This window comes from Paracoccidioides lutzii (genome assembly GCF_000150705.2).
Source record: "Paracoccidioides lutzii Pb01 unplaced genomic scaffold supercont2.15, whole genome shotgun sequence".
Classification (NCBI taxonomy): Eukaryota; Fungi; Ascomycota; class Eurotiomycetes; order Onygenales; family Ajellomycetaceae; genus Paracoccidioides; species Paracoccidioides lutzii.
The window spans coordinates 171,919-193,530 of record NW_015440961.1 but is presented as its reverse complement, the minus strand read 5'-3'; positions in this window follow the sequence as shown (position 1 = coordinate 193,530).

Genomic DNA, 21,612 nt, shown 5'->3' with positions numbered 1-21,612 from the left:
GCTTGGACGCCCCAGGCAGGCCCAGTGCTGTTGACGAGCCGACCAAGGAACTGGCGTGGAGAGCTTGCCAACTGGAGGGCGATTCTGGTGAATCTTGTGCTCCCATTTGTGCTCTTTGTTGGAGTGCTGAAACAAAGAGTCGACAGATCTGGTAGGTATCTACGAAGCTTTCGAGATATCAAACCCAGCAATGATCGACCATCGCAAAGGCCCATGTCCTGTTTGATGGACAGCAGCAGCGAATATTGTTGATTAAAATATCGCGCCCACATCTTCTCCTGCCAACTCGTGCCGCCCGCCTAACCCCTGGCAGAGCACCAGTCGAAACCAGAACGGCCCTTGGCGGGGTTTGGAATGGTATCCAACCCAGAAACCGATCCAATCAATCCGTAGCGGGCCCTGGCGCTAGACTAGGACTACACTGCAAGACTTACATTTTGTGTGCAAGCCAAACATTATTGTGGGAAAAAAAAAAAAAAAAAAAAAAAAAAAAAAAAAAAAAAAAAGAGAGAGAGAGAGAGAGAGAGAGAGAGAGAGAGAGAGAGAGATAGAGAGAGAGAGAGAAAAGAAACCACATATTGTCTAGTTAATATTTAACTAATAGTTAACTAATTAACGTAATTCCAAGTAGCTGCCCAAGCCAGTGGCCTCATCAAACTCAAATTTCCTTCCTACTCTCTAGTTCGGCCACTTCAACCCGCAAGAATTGCCACCAGATCACAGTAAAAATGCAAGAAACTCTATAGAGGTAGAGGGACGAATTGAACTTGCAATTTCAACTTGTTAAAAAGAAGAAATAGTCTCTGTTCCATGAAACTGCTTGTGTATTTGATGTTTTACATACCACTCTTTGTCACAAACTTCAAGATAAGTTAGCTAAAGCCTCTCTACATCTGAATTCATCTAAATTAACTCCATGCTGAAGAGGATAGAATTGTTGAATGAGTGTTGAATCTAGCTAAGATATACATAATTGTGATAAGATTAACTTTGCAATGAAATTATATGTTATCACTAAAAACTATTACTAGTGCTTAGTGTTCTGATCTGTTATTGTAATAGGCTAGGCCCTGACCCCTGAGAATTTAAGATTATATTGAATATTGTTAAATACGAAAGGTTTCATTGAGGGGAAAAGGAAAGAGAAGAGAACAGGCAACGGTGCCTTCCATGAACTTTTATAGTAAGCTGCGGGCTTACACACTTACATGGTTAATCACCAATTAAACGTGCCACGCGCACTCACCATTAGTGAGTGTGCCCCACTGTAAAGAAATATCACTGTAACAAAAATCTTCTACAATTATCAATTCTCAAAAATTAATTAATGGTCAACACCATGCTTATCTATAATATAAAGATTATCTATATACTCATTAAAGTGTGTAGAATCTCTGATAGATTGAAATTCATTAATAACATTATATTGTAATTGATTGATATTACATTTAAGAACTTTGATTTCAACTAACTATAGAGCTCTATTTCTCTCTTTTATTGATTTCTCTTTTTCACAATGCTTGATCTTGTGATTGACATTTTTGATAGTCAGAACTTCTTCTATCTGCATCTGTCTGTGATTGTTTTTGATCATTTGATATCTATTTCTCAAATAATAAACAGATAACTTATTCTCTCAGTATATATTCAATTCTATATATATCAGACTTCTTTTGAAAATTTTATTCAATCACTAAATCAGATCATATATTAGAATATTTTTCATTTCTTATATGATTTTATCTACTATCAATGTAGTTTTATGACTATATTTGAGAATGTCAACTGAGAAAATATAATGAAGAATTAAATTTTAGAAAATAAAGTAAAATTGAAGTATTTTTCATTATTATCATTATAAACAAATAGCTATAAGCTATCATTTATATTATATTATCTCAGATATTAAAGAATTACTTCTTATTTGATTGAATAGATTTCACAGTCAATGAATTTAGCTCTAATAATAATAGATTTGAAAATTTAATAATAGACACTCTCTAAATTAGTAAAAATTTATCTCTCATCATATTATTTATATTTATATTAAACAGTCTCATTAACTACTTTAATATAATAATACTTATATTACTGAAAAAATATATCATCAAAATATTATAATAGATAATTTATATAAGATGAAAACTCAAATATAATAATAATATTAAAGCTATAATATTGAAAAAACTCTTCAGTAAGATAAAATTTATAATTATTAAGTAGTAATAATTAATAACTATTAAATCTAATATTTTTTAATAGTAGTATTAAAATATTTTATTTATTTAAATTCAATTTTATTATTAGTAAAGTTAATATCAAATATAATAATAATATAATCATCAGACAGATTAAAATATATATATTAATTTTTTAAATATATCTTTAATTTTATTATAATTAATGACTTCAATATTATATTATTTATATTAATATATTTTATTAACAAGGCTTTATTCTAAATACAGATAAAATAAATATTTGATTATCAATTAAATAAACTATTTATATAAAATATTAAAATAATTTTTAAGAAATGAGTTTGAGAAAAACTCTATTTATATAGCTCTTTTTCTTAACACTATTTGCTAGGTAGTTTTCATATTTATATGTTATTTATATGTGAGGTAATTATGAAACTGGTTGCTATATCAATATTTAAATAGTTATCATTACTGATCACCTTAGTCTGTGATTTTACATTATTAAAAAAGCTGAACAGAGTTTATTTATTTTATTTTATCATCATATTATTTTCTTCTTAAAGTTTAAACATACTTTTAAATCAGTAGATTATCATCTGCTTTATCTGCTAAGTAATTATTCTTTTTTCAAGCCTTCAGTTATTTATTTAATTGCTTTGAAAGTTCTGCTTTTATTGAATTTACAGCATAAAATTTTTGAATTAAATATAATTTTTTTAGATTTAAAATTGAATACTATGTTAAATCAAAATCAAATTTTAATCATTTTATTTAGTATTGAAGCTTTTTATGAGAGATATAACTTGCTAAAATATTCTCAATTTTTTACTCATTTTCACTTTATATTTTAACTAATTCTGATATCTCATTTAGTTATTCTGATAGAGAATTATTTGCAGCTTTTTATACTTTGTCAAAGAAGAATATTGAGTGAATCTTCATGCTGTTTGATAGATTTAATCTATAGCTATTATCAACTTTCTCAATAATATTAAAGAGACTTTTATTTTATTTTATTAGCTTTCTATTAAGATGTTGAATTTTATAATTCTTGAGTGATATAAAGATCTTATCTTCTACATTAAAGTTTGACTTCTAATAATGCTTGTTGACCTGTAATTTCATGATTTCTTGTATTTTTTTTATATTGTTAGCTGTTAGCTTTTAAATTTTCTTTATTTGAATAATATGCTGCTGAGCATCTTCTTATTTAAATTTCTTCTCTCTAGATAGTATTTTTAGCAATAACTTTCAATCAAAAAATATTCAAGATTCATATATATAAGCAGTTAAAAAAAATATTATTTTAATTAATTCATTCTTCAAAGTGTGATGGCGTAGAACAGGCTTACATTCAACCTTCTCAACAGCATAATCACCACAGGCTGAGGCGATCAGTCATCATACAGGCCGAGGTGATCGGTCATCATACAGGCCGAGGCGATTGGTCATCATACGGGCCAAGGTAATCAGTAAACAACAATTGTCTAGATAATAGCAAACAACCCCACAATTACCCTGTATATGAATAACATATAAACATGGCAATCACATGGCAACAGTGCTAGAGAAAAAGGGTTATATAAACAGAGCTTTTCTCAAACCTATCTTTTAAAAATCATTTTAATATTCACTCAGATAGCTTATCTAGCTGACAATCAAATACTAGTTCATTTGCACCTAGCTGAAGCTGTAATATAATACTAAGATAATCTACTTTTCTTGTTTTTTTTAAAGCAGGTTTTTAGGTAAAAAATTTTTGAAGAATTTTTATCTACTTTTGTTGTAAAATCTCTGAGAAAACTACTAAGATGTCAGAAGCAATTAGAAAATCTGACAGCCTATGAAGATTAGACTAAGGTATAATGACTCTGACTGAGAAGAATATAAGGTCAAAGAATCTCATATTCAAGGAACAATTTCTTGAGACAATTGAAGAAGACTCAGAGTGAGTATATCAAGAAATTGCTGGCCTTATAAATGAGGCAAGAAGTATTTTAGAAAGGGTTAGAGTAGAATAAGATGAGTAGAGAAAGCAAGTGAGTGAACTTGATCAGCAAGTAAATAGTCTGATAGAGAAATGAAATGCTTTACAGCAGACAGTGAACTTTTTAACCTCTCAAATCAGACTGATGAATAATCAATAAATATGACAATCAGTCAAACTTGATGACTCTAAGCATCTCAACAATGGAAAAAAACTGATATTTGAAAACTGACTCTTTTGAATGAAATGCAAGCTAGATATCAACACTGACCACTTTCTGACTGAAGAAAATTATATTGTCTATATCAAAAATTAAACTGATAGTGAAGTTGTCAAATATTTAGCTTCAAGAATGAAGAAAAATCATTCTAAGAAGTTTGAAACAGCTGCAGAAGTGTTCAAGTATCTACAAAAGATATATAAGAATGTTAATAAGCTTGAGAATGTAAGAACAAAATACTAATATCTAATAATGAGAAATGAAGATAATTATCACACATTTATGATCAAATTCTTTCACTTGACTGGTGAAGCTCAGGTTCATAAAAATGATTATAAAACAGACTTTCTTTATAAGATTTTCTTTGATCTTCAACTTATAATTGCAGCAGCCTGCATCAATTACAGCATTTTTCAAGAGGTTCAAAATATTTGCACCTGAGTTGCTCACTATATTAAGAGTATGTCAGATCATCTTAACTGAAGATTGCTCAGCTCTAAAGGAACTTCAATGACTCAAAACAGCTATGAAAGAACTTTCACATCTCAAAATCATAAATCAACTTCAACTATGCCAGCACAGACAACTGAAAATAAAATGAAGAATGAGAATTAAAAAAAGAATATAAAATACTTTAATTGTCAAAGCAAAGATCATGTAGCTCAAAATTGCTTATATAAACAAAAGATAAAACTGAAGAAAGTAAATACTGAGACTGCTATCATCAAATCAAAAAAAGATTAAATCTGAAAAAAGCCTTCTTCTTAGATAAGATAGTTGTATTAGAAACTTTAAATGTAAATCAGTTAATGAGTGAAAATTCTTTTACTGTATATATCAAAATAACTTTTAATAAATATACTATTTCTACAAAAACACTAGTAGATTCTGAAGCAAACTGCTGTATTTTTATTGACATAAGCTTTGCATACAAATATGTCAAAGCCTTAAGAATAAACTCTGAGAAGCTGATAAAAGACCATCAGATCATAGAATTCAATGAATAAAGAGGAAACTCAATCACAAAAATTATCTCCTTATATCTGTGAATAAATGACTGAAGGTTTCTCAACACATCAATGCTAATGATAGACTTGAGGAGCATTGACATGATTTTAAAACAGTTCTGGCTAATAAAGCAGGAAACATAGCTAGATATGAAGAATCAATACTTAGTTTGATCAAACATATGAACAATTGAGAATGAGATATCAGAAGAATGCAATATAATGATATCAAGAAAAATTCTGAAGAGATCAGTAGTAAAATCAGATCATCAATAAGATGCAGATCATCATGATAAACTTATTAATGAAGAATTCAAGTAGAAAGTTGCTGAAAAGTCTGTAAAAACTCAATGAAAAAATGAATCAGACAAATAGCAAAGAATAATATTTATTGAAAATATGATCTTTCATTATCATAAAAGAAGCAGGAAGTCAGAGGTCTTCATTTCAAGTCTCTGTGAGATAGATAGAATAATTGAGAAAAAAAAGATTATTGTTGATGCAGAACTGAAAAATTAACAGATGATTAATAAACAACTGTTAGCAGACTACAAGAAATTTCATGATGTTTTCTCAAAGACTGTTTTCAACCAATTACTACTCTTATAAAAGAGTATAAACTATAAGATTGAGATTGAGAAGAGAACTGATTTGAATAAAGCTATTGATCATGTATTACTATACAGAATGAGCTTGAAGGAACTTGAGACTGTCAAGCAGTATTTTGAGATCAATTTATAGAAAGACTTTATCTTACCTGTGACTTCTTCATTTGCTTCTTTAATTCTTATAGCTTATATTATAAATAAGCTGAGATTCTGTGTAGACTACTGCCAGTTTAATGCAATCTTAAAGAAAAATTGATACTCAATTCTACTAGTTGATAAGCTCATAAAATGGTTAAATAGAGTCAAGTTCTTTATCAAATTGAACATTTATCAAAGCTTTCATTGAATACATATACACTCTGAGACTGAAGATCTGATTGTATTTAGAACATGTTATAAGATTTACAAGTATAAAATCATACTCTTTGATCTAAGCATTAGTCTAGTAATCTTTCAACACTTTGTGAATACTACTTTCTTTGACTACTTAAATCAGTTTATGACAGTCTTTGTAGATGATTTACTTATCTACAGCAAAACCTTAGAAGAATATAAAAAGCATATCAAGAAGATGTTGACTAGATTATGAGAAGCTGAACTATTATAAGGGGTTGAACCCCTAGATTTGCTCTGGCTGGCTGACTCAGCCTAGCCATCGTTTGCACGTGCGCACGTGATCATGCTACGCGAGCTTGCTTAAGCTTGAGTTCTCATCTCATTCTTTTCTTCCCTTTCTCAAGCAATTCAACCTTGTTATATAGGAGGACTAGCCTCTAGTTCTTAGAGCTTAACTCTTTATAGACTATTGAGAGCCTTAAATTCTGCATCATGAAGTTCAGTGATAGCACTGGTATATGAATAGACTGAGTTAGCAATCATGCTAACAAATAAATGAGCAACATTGAAAATGTCTAGCTGAATGAGATAAAGCAGCAGACTTGTACAACAAATACACAAATGAATCAATACAAAGCAATGAGCAGGGATACTCTCAGCAGCTTCAAACAACAATGGATAGTCTTTCTTCAACAGCAGGAACAGGTCCAGCATGAGAACAGAGATTTAATAGCAACTCAGCAAGTTGAAATAGCTAATCTATGACAAGCTTTGAACACTCTGACATCAACTCTCTCTCAATTGAATCTGCAACCACTCATTGCAGTCAGAAGATCAAAGACCAAGCTATCAGACTGTGAGAAGTATGATGGTTCTAATCTGAAGCAATATCCTCAGTGAGAGCTAAAGCTTCAATCAAAACTTAAGGTCAATGAGAAAGCTTTAGATAATAATGAGGAATGTGCTTGATATGTGTACTTAAGACTGGAAGGAATGGCAGCAGCTCAAGTTTACCCCTGAGTTGAGAATAATAAGAACAAGATCAACTTCACAGTAGAGAGCTTACTGAAGCAGACACACATGCTCTTTAGTGATTCTGCATGACAGGAAAAGACTATGCAAAAGCTCAACAATCTACAACAGAGTAGAAGAGCTCTCTTTGACTTTCTGTCTGAATTTAATCAGCTACTGCTGGAAGCTGATGGTCATGAATAAGATGATCACATTAAAAAAAGGTATTTGAAATCTGCTTTAAGCATGGAGCTGAGGGAAGACATGGTGAATGTAAGAGAACTGTCTCTCTATGAGAATTACTGCAAGGAGCTTAGATTAGTTGATTATCAACTCTCTGAGCTTAAGACTTTAAGGCAGTGATCTAAATGTTGTAAGAGCAAATCTTCTTCAGATCATACAATGTCTAATCCACACTCTCTACTTCATTATGCTGTCCTTGACTGATGAAATCAGTCTCAAGCTTCCACTGATGATCTGATGAATCTCTCTTCTGGTACTGTGATCTCAAGCACCCATCATGTCAAATTGATAAATCAGACATAGGTTAATCAATGAAGAGAGCAAGGCCTGTGTCTGAGATGTGGAGCTGGAGATCATATAATTAGAGCTGCTCATTCAAACCTCCCAGATGCCCTGCCACCCCCATGATAGCTAAGGTGATCCCCAAGCTAGTACTGGATGACAATGATGTGGATATGAGTGAGGATTTGAGAAAAGAGTAGCTCCAATCAAAAGACACTGAAAGGAGTGAAATAAGGAGCTTATGAGAAAGTAATGGAGAAGATTTAAATCTAAAATGATATTCAAACCCTTCACTGTCAATGCTCTAGTAGATAATGCCTTTTCAACTAGAGCAATGATAGACAGTGAATGTAATGTCTATGATCTTATTTCTCAATTCTACATTAACAAGCATAAGCTCCTATGCATTGAAATTCCTCCTGTTAAAATGACTGGCTTTGAAGACTTCATGAGACTCTCTATGAGCATAGTGACTGGCATTCAAATTGATATAGGCAGTCACATAACTGAATAGGCCTTTCTCTATATGATGAATGGGTTACATGGTCATGATATATATCTAGGCAACTCCTGGCTGGCCCAGCAAAAGGTGACTGTGATCCTTTATCAAAGAATTGTGAGATTTGAAGAGAGTGGCATAGAGATAGAGTCTAGTTCAAATGCAAAAGCTAATGTGATTCTCATCTCTGCTGTAAGCTTCTCTAGGCTTATGAGCACTTGAGAGAAGTGAAACATCAAGATCTTTGCCATCAGTTTGGCTAATATTCAAAAGGCTCTAGAAGTGAAATCAAAGATTGACCCTAGAGAAAAGCTGCCTGAACATTATCATGAGTTTTTGAATGTATTTGATAAAGAAGCCACTGACACTCTACCCTCACTTCATGGCCCAGATAGAGATCATGGGATTGAACTGATTAAAAAGGCTGATGATAGTACAGAACAACCTCTTTGAGACCTATTATATAATATATCTTGAGAGGAACTACTGGCTTTGAGAAAGACTCTTACAGATTATCTAGATAAGAGTTTTATTAGAGTAAGCAACTCCCCTGCAGCCACCCCCATACTATTTGTGAAGAAGCCTGAGGGTGGACTAAGATTCTGTGTGAACTATTGAGCTCTTAACAAAATCACCTGAAAGGATTGATATCCTCTATCATTAATTAGTGAGACTCTACAGTGAATTGAAAAGACTAAATAATTCACTAAGCTGAACATTATTGCAGCTTTTCACAACATTTGAATCATAAAAGGTGATGAGTGGATGACAGCCTTTAGAACCAGATACAGGCTATTTGAGTGGCTGATTACACCCTTTGGTTTGGCCAATTCTCTGAGCACATTTCAAAAATATATCAACTGGGCATTACATGGATATCTGGACAACTTCTGCTCAGTCTATTTAGATGACATCTTGATATTTTTCTCAAGAAGCTTACAGGAGCATTGTGAGCATGTACAAAAGATGCTTATGCATCTACAGAAAGCAGGCCTGCAGGCAGACATCAGAAAGAATGAGTTTGAGATGAACAGCACAAAATATCTTGAATTCATCATTAAAGCAGGTAAGGGTATACAAATAAATCTGGAGAAGGTTAAAGCTGTTTTGAAATAGGTGACACCTACTACTCTTAAAGGTGTATGAGGATTTTAGACTTTGCCAATTTTTATAGATAATTTATCAGGGATTTCTCAAAGATCATGACCTCACTGATGATTCTTACATGCAAGAATGTTTCTTTTTTGTAGATGAGCAAGGCTGAGAAAGCTTTTAAGTGTCTAAAATCAATGTTTATCTCTACTTCAATTCTGCTTCAATTCTGCTTCAATTCAACTCTGACTGTGAGACTATATTGGAAACAGACTCCTCAGGTTATGCCTCAGGAGGAGTGCTGCTACAATATGATGAGCAGAGCATTCTACACTCATGTGCCTTCTTCTCTCACAAGCATTCACCTGCAGAATGCAACTATGAGATTCATGATAAGAAGTTATTAGTGATAATTGAGTGTTTAAAGAAATGAGACACTGAGCTACAAAGTATAAAGAAATTCAAGATCCTCACAGATCATAAGAATCTAGAATACTTCATGACTACACATAGACTAAATGAAATACAGCTACATTGAATGGATATTCTCTATCAATTCAACTTCAGAATTGATTACCAGCCAGAGAAGTTGAACACTGGATCAGATGCTCTATCATGAAGAGAGCAGGACATGTCACAGAGTACTGATGATGAGAGAATCAAGCAGAGACAAGCTCAACTACTTAAGTTTAACATACTGACACCTGGAATGGAACCAATAGTGACTGCTGTCAGTGTGGAATCTGAGATGCCTCTTCAAGCTCAGTGAAATGAGGCTCACAAAAATGACAAGATTCTGCAGTGTCTGGAGCAAATTCTTCATGAAAAAAGATTCAGATTTCCTTCTGAACTCAGCATTAAGGCCTTCATCTCTGAGTGCTCTTTAAACAAGAACAGGGAGCTTCTCTTTTGAGATCATAAGTGAGTGTCAGACTTTGAACCTCTTTGAACCAGATTAGTGCATGAGGCTCATGACTCATCTTTTACCAGTCATCCCAGGTGAGAGCAAACAGCAGAAGTTCTAAGACATGAGTTTTACTGGCCAGGCTATGCTGCCAATGTGAGAAGAATGATCAGGAACTGCCACCTTTGCAGATCAAACATCATATGAAAAGATCAATGTCAGGGACTGCTTAAGCCTCTCTTCATTCCTGAATGCATGTGGCAGGAGCTTTCCATGGACTTTATCATGAACTTACTGAGCTCTAAAGAATACATGAACATCATGATTATAACAGACAGACTGATCAAAAGAGTTATATTAAAAGCAGTTAAGAAAACTAATGCAGAGACAGTGACTAAAGTGTTTCTTTGCAACATCATCTCTCAACATGGCATTTCTAAGGTGATAGTGTCAGATTGAGGGTTGACTTTCACAAGCATGTTTTGAACTCAGATATGTGAGAAATTAGGCATTAAGAGACAACTCTTCACAGTCTATTATCCAGAGACTGACAAAGCTACAAAGTGAATAAATCAGACTCTGAAAACTTACCTACACAAGTATGCTAGCTTTCAACAGGATGACTGATGTGAATGACTCCCTCTAGCAGAGCTGATCATCAATAATAGAGATGTTGCCTCAACAGGTGTGAGTCTGTTCTTTTTAACACATCTTTTCCACATCTCCTCCATTGATATAGCTGATACACCCCTCATTGAAATGCCACATAATCTCATTGAATTTGCAGATGATTATATGAGGAAGGCCTGTGAAGTGTTGAAGTGAGCTCAAGTAAAAATGACAGATGCTTAGCAATCTCAAGAGAAATACATGAATAAATGAAGAGACCTGGCTTCAAGCTTTCAACCTGGAGATAAAGTCTGGTTGAGCTTAGAGAACATGAGAACTAATCACCTGTGCAAGAAGCTGAACATGAAATACAATCAATATACTGTGCTAGAAAAGATAGAATCTCATGCTTACTGACTGAACATCTTACTCAGCATTCACAATGTCTTTAATGTAAAGCTTCTACATGCTGTGATGATAGATTCCCTGCCTAGTCAGAGGCAAACTGACTGGTAGCCACCTGCTATAGAGACCCCAGAAGGATCTGAGTTTGAGATTGAGGAAATTCAGAGTGAACAAAACTACTGAAGGAAAAAGCAATATCTTGTTAAATGAATAGATTGGGCTGAGCCTACATGGAATGATGTAAGTCTCCTACAAGAAGCAAAGGCTTTGAATGCTTGAGAGGCCTCTCAGCAGGCAAAATTAGATGTAAAGAGGACTTTAAATAGTTGTAAAGGCTTGCAACAAAGAGGGAGAAGGGGGGTATTATAAGAGGTTGAATCTCTAGATTTGCTCTGGCTGGCTGACTCAGCCTAGCTATCATTTGCATGTGCGCACATGATCATGCTACGTGAGCTTGCTTAAGCTTGAGTTCTCATCTCATTCTTTTCTTCCCTTTCTCAAGCAATTTGTCCTTGTTATATAGGAGGACTAGTCTCTAGTTCTTAGAGCTTAACCCTTTACAACTATAGACAAGCATCTCAAAATATGAGTTTCATATCTAACAAACAAAGTACTTGAGTTTTTTTATCACTGATCAAGGAATTAAAATGAACTCAGAAAAAATTGTAGTGATATTAAAATGAGCAGTGCCTAGTACAGTCAAGAGAGTTCAATTCTTCTTGAAATTCTACAACTTCTATAGGTATTTCATCAAAGATTACAGTCAGATTGTGAAATTACTATTTAAGCTCATTCAGAAGAATCAATCTTTTGAGTGAAATGAGACCTACCAGCGCACTTTTGATCAAATAAAGAGAGCTCTGTCTAAAGCCCCTGTACTCTGTCATTATAACTCAAATCAAGAGATTTAAATGAAGACTAATGCCTCAGATGATACTATAGCTGGTGTTCTATCTTAGTTGTGTAAGAATGAGTAGTGATATTTAGTTGTTTTCTATTCTACTTCAATGAGCAAAGCAAAAAAAAACTATGAGATTCATAATAAAAAGATGTTAGCAATTATGAGAGCATTGACAAAATGACATACTAAGCTGAAAGGCCTTTAGAGAATAGAGAGATTCAAGATTTTGACTGATTATAGAGCTTTTGAGTACTTTATAACAACTAAAAATCTCAATGCTAGACAAGCATAATAAGTAGAATTTCTCTTCTGATTCTATTTTCTAATTCAGTATCAGCTGAGGTATCAAAATATACTAGCAGATACACTGAGTCAGTCAGAGGTTCAGAAAAATAGTAAAAGTACTCAGATATAACTATTTCTCAAGTCAAAAAGATTAAACTCAAAGATCATCAAGAAATCTGTTGAGGTCAAGGCTATAAATGCAAACACACATATTCTTAATGAAATTAAAGCAAGAAACAAAGAAGCAAAATCACTGAGACCAGAACATGAGAAAGCACACAATAGAAAAAATAGCACTGAGAGCTGATAGATGAACTTTTATATTTTGAAGAGTATTTAGTAATATCAATTGAAGAAAATTCTACTCTCTGAGTATATCTTTTAAAAGAGATTCATAAGCAGTCATTTACAGCATATCCTGGGAAGAAAAAGCTATGCTTGCTAATAAAGGCAAGATACTACTGAAATGACTGAATCAAAGATATTGATCAATATGTGAACAATTATCTAATGTATCAAAAAATGAAGATCTTTTGAAATAAAACTTCAAAACTACTGAAGTCACTATCAATTTTCAGCAGAGTCTGACAGCACATTTCAATAAACTTCATGAATAACTCTATGATAAAAAGAGATTATGATGCAATATTGATGATTGTCTATTGACTAAGCAAGAAACTTATATCTATTTTTATCACAAAAAAGACAAATGTCAAAGAGCTAGTGAGACTGTTCTTAAAGTACTACTATAAATATTATGAAGTATCAGATTCAATTATATTAGATTGTGAGTTACAATTTATCTCAGACTTCTAAAATAAGTTCATTAAATAATTGAGAGTTAAGCTGAAGCTTTCATCAGCTCATCACATATAAACAAATGATCAGACTGAGATTGTGAATCAATATCTAGCAATCAAGCTTCATTTATATGTAAATTACTATTAGGGCAACTGAGATGAATAGCTGTCAATGATGAACCACACAACTAGAGCTCTGATGAATGAATCAACTGAGATAATACCCTTTTTAATATATGAATCTTGAATGTTTTTCAATTAGAAGCCACTGCCTAAGATACTATCTAGAGAAGAAAAGCTTAAACAAGAAGATACCAGGTAGTGTATCATTCAAATAAAGGAAATATGAAAGCTAGCAGCAGATAATGTAAAAAAAACACAAGAAACCATGGAATTATAGGTCAACAAGCATCACCATAAGTTAAACTTTGAGATAGAAGATAAAATCTTCTTGTTACTAAAAAACTATAAAATTCAACACCTTAGCAGAAAACTTATAGAGTAAAATAAAGACTTCTTTGAGATTATTAAGAGAGTAGACAATAGCTATAGACTAAAACTATCAAACAGCATGAAAATTTAATCAATATTCTCTTCTGATAAGCTACAGAAGATCATGAATGATTCTCTACCAGAACAGCTAAATGAGACATCAGAACTAGTTAGAATACAAGAAGAAAATAAATGAGAAGTTGAGAATATTTTAGCAAGTCATATCTTCTATGAGAAACTTCAATATCAGGTAAAATAACTAGAATTTGATGAAAATTTAACATGGTATCCAGTACAAAATCTAAAGGAATTTCTATATCTGATTCAACAATTTTACACTGCAAATTCAACAAAAGCAGAGCTTACAAAACAATTAAATAAATGACTAAAGATTTGAAAAAAGAATGACTATCTAGCAGATAAAGCAGATAATAATTTATCAGTATAAGAGTATACCTAGACTTTAAAAAAGAATAATATGATGATGTAGAACAGGCTTACATTCAATCTTCTTGACAGCATAATCACCACAGGCTGAGATGATCAGTCATCATACAGATCAAGGTGATTGATAAACAATAATTGTCTAGACAACAACAAACAACCTCACAATTACTCTATGTATGAATAACACATAAATGTGGTAATCACATAGCAACAGTACTAGAGAAAAAGAGTTATATAAACAAAGCCTTTTTCAAACCCATCTTTTAGAAATCATCTTAGTGTTCACTCAGATAGTTTTATCTAATTGACAATCAAATATTAATTTACCTGCGCCTAGCTAAAGCCGTGACACAGAGCTTAAGCTATGTGATTCATTATTGATATTCACTTATCTCATTTATTTTCACTGATAGAAGTTATATAATTTCAAGAATAATTGAACTTTCTTGACTGTATTAGATACTACTCATTATAATATCACTATAATCTTTTTAAAATCAATTTTAATTTTTTGATTAATGATAATAAATTTTAAATACTTTATCTATTAAATATAAAATTTATATTTTAAGATATTTGTCTATAGTTTAGTTTCTTGCAATCTAGTCAATATCTTCTTAATATATTTCTTATATTTTTTTAAGATTTTGCTGTAGATAAGCAGATCATTCATAAAAATAATCATAAACTGATTCAAATAATCAAAGAAAATAGTATTAATGAAGTGCTGAAAAATTGCTGAATTATTATTTAAACTGAAAAGTATGATTTTATACTTATAGATTTTATAATATATTTGAAAGACAGTCAAATCTTCAATTTCATAGTATACATATATTCAATAAAACTATTGATAAATGTTTAATTTGATAAAAAATTTTGCTCTATTTATATACTTTATAAGCTTATTAATTAATAAAATTAGATATTAGTTCTTCTTTGAGATTGTGTTAAATCAATAATAATTCATGTAGAACCTTAGCTTACTAGTTATATAAGTTTTAAGAATTATAGATATAAAGAAAAAAGCAACTGATAAAATAAAATTTTTTAAAAAATTAGTTTCAAGATATTGCTTGACTATATCAAGCTTTTTTAAACTCATTTAATATAGTAATATATGACTAATAGCTTTATTTGAATCAGCTCTTTTCTCAAATTCAATTTTATAGTTTACTTTTTTTCAGAAAAATAATAATTAATCAGAGATAACTTTTGAAAAAATATATAATTTTTTTTATAGTTCTCTAATAGTTGTTCATTAATCATCTTTCTATTTTTCAATTCTATATTAATAATAACTTTATTCTTTTTTTCAATAATCTGATCTATCTCATAGAGACTTGAAATGAAAATCTCTAACTTCTCACTTTTCTCATAATGATGAAAGACAATGTCTTCAATAAGTATTATTCTTTTAAGACTATAAGTTAACTTTTTTTATAAATTATTTAATCTCTATTACAGCTCAACTAGAGTCAAAATAATAATAAGACTATTGTAGTTTTAATTTATCTATCTAACTAAGCAGCTATAATAAGAATATTAAACTGAGAATTAAAATAAAGAATAAATAAACAGTCAAATATATAGAGGTGATTAGAGATCAGATCAGATCAACATGAGTAACTAAATATGATTGAAATTAGAATGAATCAATCTTGATAGTAGCGAAGTAGATTAATCTTAATTCATATATAAGCAGTTGCGCTGTAATAGTTTTTTCATTTATTGAGCTCTCACAGGTATTTTCAAAGAGTTATTCTGATTATTTCTAGTTTTACTTCTTTCAACAATTTCATACTTGAATTTTTTATCAATAAATCTATCATAATAATTTTTATTTTGCTGATACTCTGGCTTTATTTCTGATCTTTTTACAATTTTTCTTGAGATCACTATACTATAAAATTTAACAAGGGTAATATGAGAAGGTACTTAGTGTAAGAAAAAGAAAATTAAAATTGATAGAGATTTTAAAGAGCTCAGATATATCTTTTCTCAACAATGAGTTAATAATAGCTTTTAAAAACTATCTGAATTATTTTGATTTAATCAATTATTTATTTATTTAATTTTCATAATTTTTATATCAAGTATTATAGATTAATAATGAAAATTATTGATGAATGTTCACTTTTCAAAGAAAAGTATATTTTTAACAATCAACCCTTCAAATCTTATCTAAATAATATAAAAATTAAAAAACTAATTAATTTTAATAAGAGCTTTCAAATGAAAGTATTTTTAAATCAAAATTTTCAAAAATTAACTAAGCTTTAAAAAAGATATTTTTGTCTTCTATAATCAGTTTATATCTTTATCTTATCTCTGTATTTGATTAAGCTTTTTAGTGATTGTAACTATGCTGAGTACTCAAAACCTTTATTAAATTTTATTCTTTTTTATTATTCTAATCTTTATTATAAAAACTTCTTTTACTGCTCTTTGTAAGAAATTTAAGAGTACTATTAATATAAAAGCTTTATAGTCAAAATCAATAGTTTTAAATTAAATGTTAATTTTTGCAAACTAAATGTTAATTCTTACAGACTGCTCTAAATAGCTTCTAATCTTAATTCTCTCTAAAGCTCTCTCTGTCAGACTCTGAAAAGATCACTGATAAAACTCTGAAATTTAACATAGAACTTCTTTTAATCAAAGTCAAAATATACATTAATCAAGCTATTATTAGAGATTCGATTGCTCAGTTCTACTATGTCCACTTGAATATAAATTCAAGTGTACAAGTGATGATTCTCCCTCAGCTAGCTCAAGCTGAAGAAATAGAAAATTAAGACTAAAACTCAATTTTCAATCAGCTTTCTTGCATATATAACAATTTAAATAATGTAATTAAGGTGAAAATTAAACTATACAGTCAAAAGCAAAGATCAGATAAATCTCTAATAGTCTATATTACTAAGTTTAAATGCATTCTCTATGAGATTAAAGTTCAGAATTGGCTGAATTCTTTAAAAATATCCCAATTCTACTAAAGCTTCAGTGTGTTAATTTGAAATTATCTATCTCAGCAGTTAAATCTCTTTCAAATCTATAAGAAATTTTTATATATTGTTTAGCAATTAGCTTTTAATTCTTTATATTTATTCATATCATATGCTTCTCAGCCTGCTCACTCTGATTATCCTGATTGTCATACTTTATAAATTTAAATAAATTTTAATTAAATACTTTTAATTTTTCAAAATGATTCTTCATTACATGTTATGTCAATTTCACCCTCTCAATGAGATAAATTCTATCAAGAAAATGATTATATATACTGTGAATCTAATGATTATTAAATTAAAAACTATTATTTTTATTCATATTCTTCTAAGTTTTATTATTACTGTCAAATTGTCATATAAATCTCAGCCTTTAGATAAAAATCTGATAATAAATCTGATGTTAATGAGATATAAAAGGAAATCTAAGAATCTAATGAATGATAATCAAGGCAATTAGTCTACTGATATAAATTTGATGAATTTTATTTACTGTTTTCTTGCTTTTAATATATTTACTTGAGAGCAAGTACTCTTTTAAACTGAGAAAAAATATTATAGCACAGCTGCTTGTATATAAATTAAAATTAATTTACTTTATTATATTTTTAAGATTAATTTATTTTAATTTTAATCATATTCTATTGCTAATATTGATCTGATTTAATCTTCAATTATCTCTATATATTTGACTATTTGTTCATTTTATATTTTAATTCTTAGTTTAGTATTTTTATCGCAGCTGCCTAGTTAAATAGATGAATTAAAGCTATTGTCTTACTATTATTCTGACTCTAGTTAAGTCATGACAGTAATGACTGTAATAGTTTTTAAGAGCTCATTCTGCAGAAGAGTTACTATATTAATTATTATAATACTACTTTTATATAACTTTTTTAGCTCAATTTGAATATATTTAAAATATTTAATATTCTTTATAGCCTTCAATTTATATTTTTATCAGTTGAATTAATATACAGTTGAAGCAGTATACCAGGTTAAAAAGTTTATAAAAATAGATATAGATGAACTCTGAATATCATTCTTCATATAAAAATGATAATATAAAAAAATTTAAATTTTGTAAATTTTTTATAATCATATTTTATTGCTTCTTCAATAGTCAATAAATGATGATGCTTGAATGCCTGAAAATCTCCTACATCTAGAAACTATAATAGATGACTCATATGTAAAATAAAATAAAAGAGAATAATATTATTTTTATTATAATAATTCATAAACTTATATATACAATAAAAGTTAAAGTTATCTAATAGAAGCAGATGATGATCTGATGCTTTAATGTGACTTTTTATAGAGTGATAAAAGTGTTAAATCTACTGAAAAAATATTTAATCATTATTATAATCATTGTTTGATATACTTATTAAGATATCTTTCTTAATCTCATCAGTCTAATACTCTTGTAGCTACTTCATAATAAGAATGTACAAAAAAAAGATGATAAAGCCATCTGTTGAGACTGCTTCAATAATTATAAGATTTTCTTTATTATTTAAGCTTTTAATATAAGTTTATCTTCAAGAATCTCATATTATTATTCATTAATCTTGTCTGATTTCTATTCTGAACTCCGTTTTATCAAAGTTGTAGATATCATTAAGTTGAATCTCAAACTTATTCGCTATTTTTTTTAAACAAATAAATTAATTAAATATAAATAATAGCTTATTAGCTTGTTTTTTTAATATATTAATAATCTTCTGTTATTATATATTATATTCAGAATAATATTTGATGAATCTTTTAACTTAATATTCTTCAATCTCAGATAAAAGATCAATGAGTTTTTTATAACTCTCTATAAGTACAAATCAAGCAGCATCAAGTATCATTAATTAATTGAGAAATAAATCTATTTTATCTAGTATTTTTATATACTGACAGAGTGAATTTTTCTGGCTAAAAGATAGTAATCAGTTAGCAGGAGTTCTTTTGATATAAGAGAGACGACTATGAAATTGATTGATTAAACATGAGTAAGAAATATTGAATTTTTTTATTAATATACTAATATTAGAATTTTCAACATTAACTATAAATTTTAAAGCTTTTATGATTTTATTCTCTGTTAAAATATATAAAATTATTATGTTGACCGGTTATTAAATTTTGAAAATAAAATAGAATATTTAAAATAATATTTCATATTGAGATGATAATTTATATTAAGATAGCAGACTCTTCTATGCAAGAGTCTGACTGAAGATTAATTATGAAATCAATTACTAAAGTCTGATTAAATATATTGAAGAATTTTTTAGTTATCTAAGATTATATGTATTTATATATATTTATGTTGAATGTTTGAAGGGATTGTATTGATAGCCTCTCTCAGAGATGCTATATACTACTGTGTGGTGTACTAGTTCATAATAAGAAGTTTAAAGTCTTCTTTAACATCTTTTTTTGAACTAGCTACTATACAGACTAGCTACTGTCCTACTCAAATCAATTATACTCATCTTCTCTGTCAATCTACCTTATCTTTCACTTGCTGTATCTATCAAATTCTTTTCTTATTTTACTCATAATCTGGCTAACTTTTCAAAAGTTCTTCAATATTTAAAGAAATTATTGTAAAAGATATTTGAGTTGATTAACTTGCAAGTAGATTCTTCATATTTCTATCTTTACTCTTATTTTTATTCTTAGTTTTATTTCTATTTTTATTTTTTAATATTTTAATACAGTTCTTATTATATTTCTGTCATTCAGTACTTGTGAAATTTAGATTTTTAAACTAGTAGTATTTGATAATATGCTCTGTATTCTCATAGTAATAGTATTAATATTCATCAAATCATTCAATGGCAGCATTTACGGCAGATAGATTGAGATAAGTTATAGTAGTAGTGGCATGAGTAGTCAACTGATTCATCAATTTATCAAGATTCAGATTCTGAATAGAGCTCTACTTAATAGCATAGAAATTATTCAACTTTATTCTAATAAATTTCTATTACTAGTCTCTCAGTCCTAGTATAAATAGATTATAATAGGTACTCTTAGCTCAATTTTCACCTAAAGATACAACTTTTGCCTTTAGATCTTGAAAAGTTGCAAGATAGATATTATAACTCAATTAGAGTCAGAATAATAACAAGACAACAGCTTCAATTTATCTATATAACTAGGCAACTGTGATAAGAATACTAAACTGAGAATTAGAATGAAGAATAAATAAGCAACTGAATATATAAATATGTTGAAAGATTCTCTGACTACCTGAGATCACGTGTATCTATATATTTATTAGTTGTAGCTAGCTCACTTAGAGTCCTACAATGTAATAAGGTGAACAACAGTCCTCCAACAGGTTATAAGACTCTTGAATTAGAGGTTTTTCGCTGTGAATAATATGAGAAGAAGCTGTGAATAAACAGCTATGAATAAACAGCTAAAAATAATGTGAGAAAAAATATGAACAACAATTAAATGACATCAATAGTCAATCTATATTTAGGTAGAACACTAGATTTGATAGAAGAATACATACCAAAAAGAAGACAAAACTGAGGATCTGAGAATAGAACCCTGGAGAATAGGACTTCAGAGCCTGCAGATTCACTGTATATATCTATTATAGTTTGTAGAAGTGCTTCTAGAGCATTTGAAATAGACAAGACAATTTTAAAAAAATCAGATGAGTCTAATAATGCATATGAAGACCTGGTTGACAAAATGTCAGAGAATACAGTTGACCCTAGTGACCAGGTATCAAGAGTTAGTGAAGAAACTCTGATGAGATTAAAGATTGAAAAACTTCAGTGAGAAGTGGAAATGATGAGAGCTAGCAGAAAAACACTTATTACCAATGCTAGTGATAATAAAATGAGTGAAGATCTTGTAAACTATTTACAGAAAAAAGGCAGAACTACTGTCATAATGAAGATCTTGACTGAATTTAGAGATCAAGTAAAGCACATCAAGAAATCCGTCATTCTGACTGATTCTGTAAACTATTTAATGTAGAGGAAAGAGATGATATTAGCTGCTAAATAATCTAAAATCAATGATATTCTCAATAAGAAGCAATCTGCCCTAGAGAATGATGTCAGTATAAATATGCAATATTTTTGAAATGAAAGAAATATATAACTCTATAATCATATGTTGTCTTCAATCTCTCTGCAAGTAAGATCTCATTTTACAATACTATTAAATCATCAGTTATTAGTATATATTCTATGAATAATCATAGAAAAAAACTTCTCAAAGAGGTCTGCAGTCTATTACATCTGT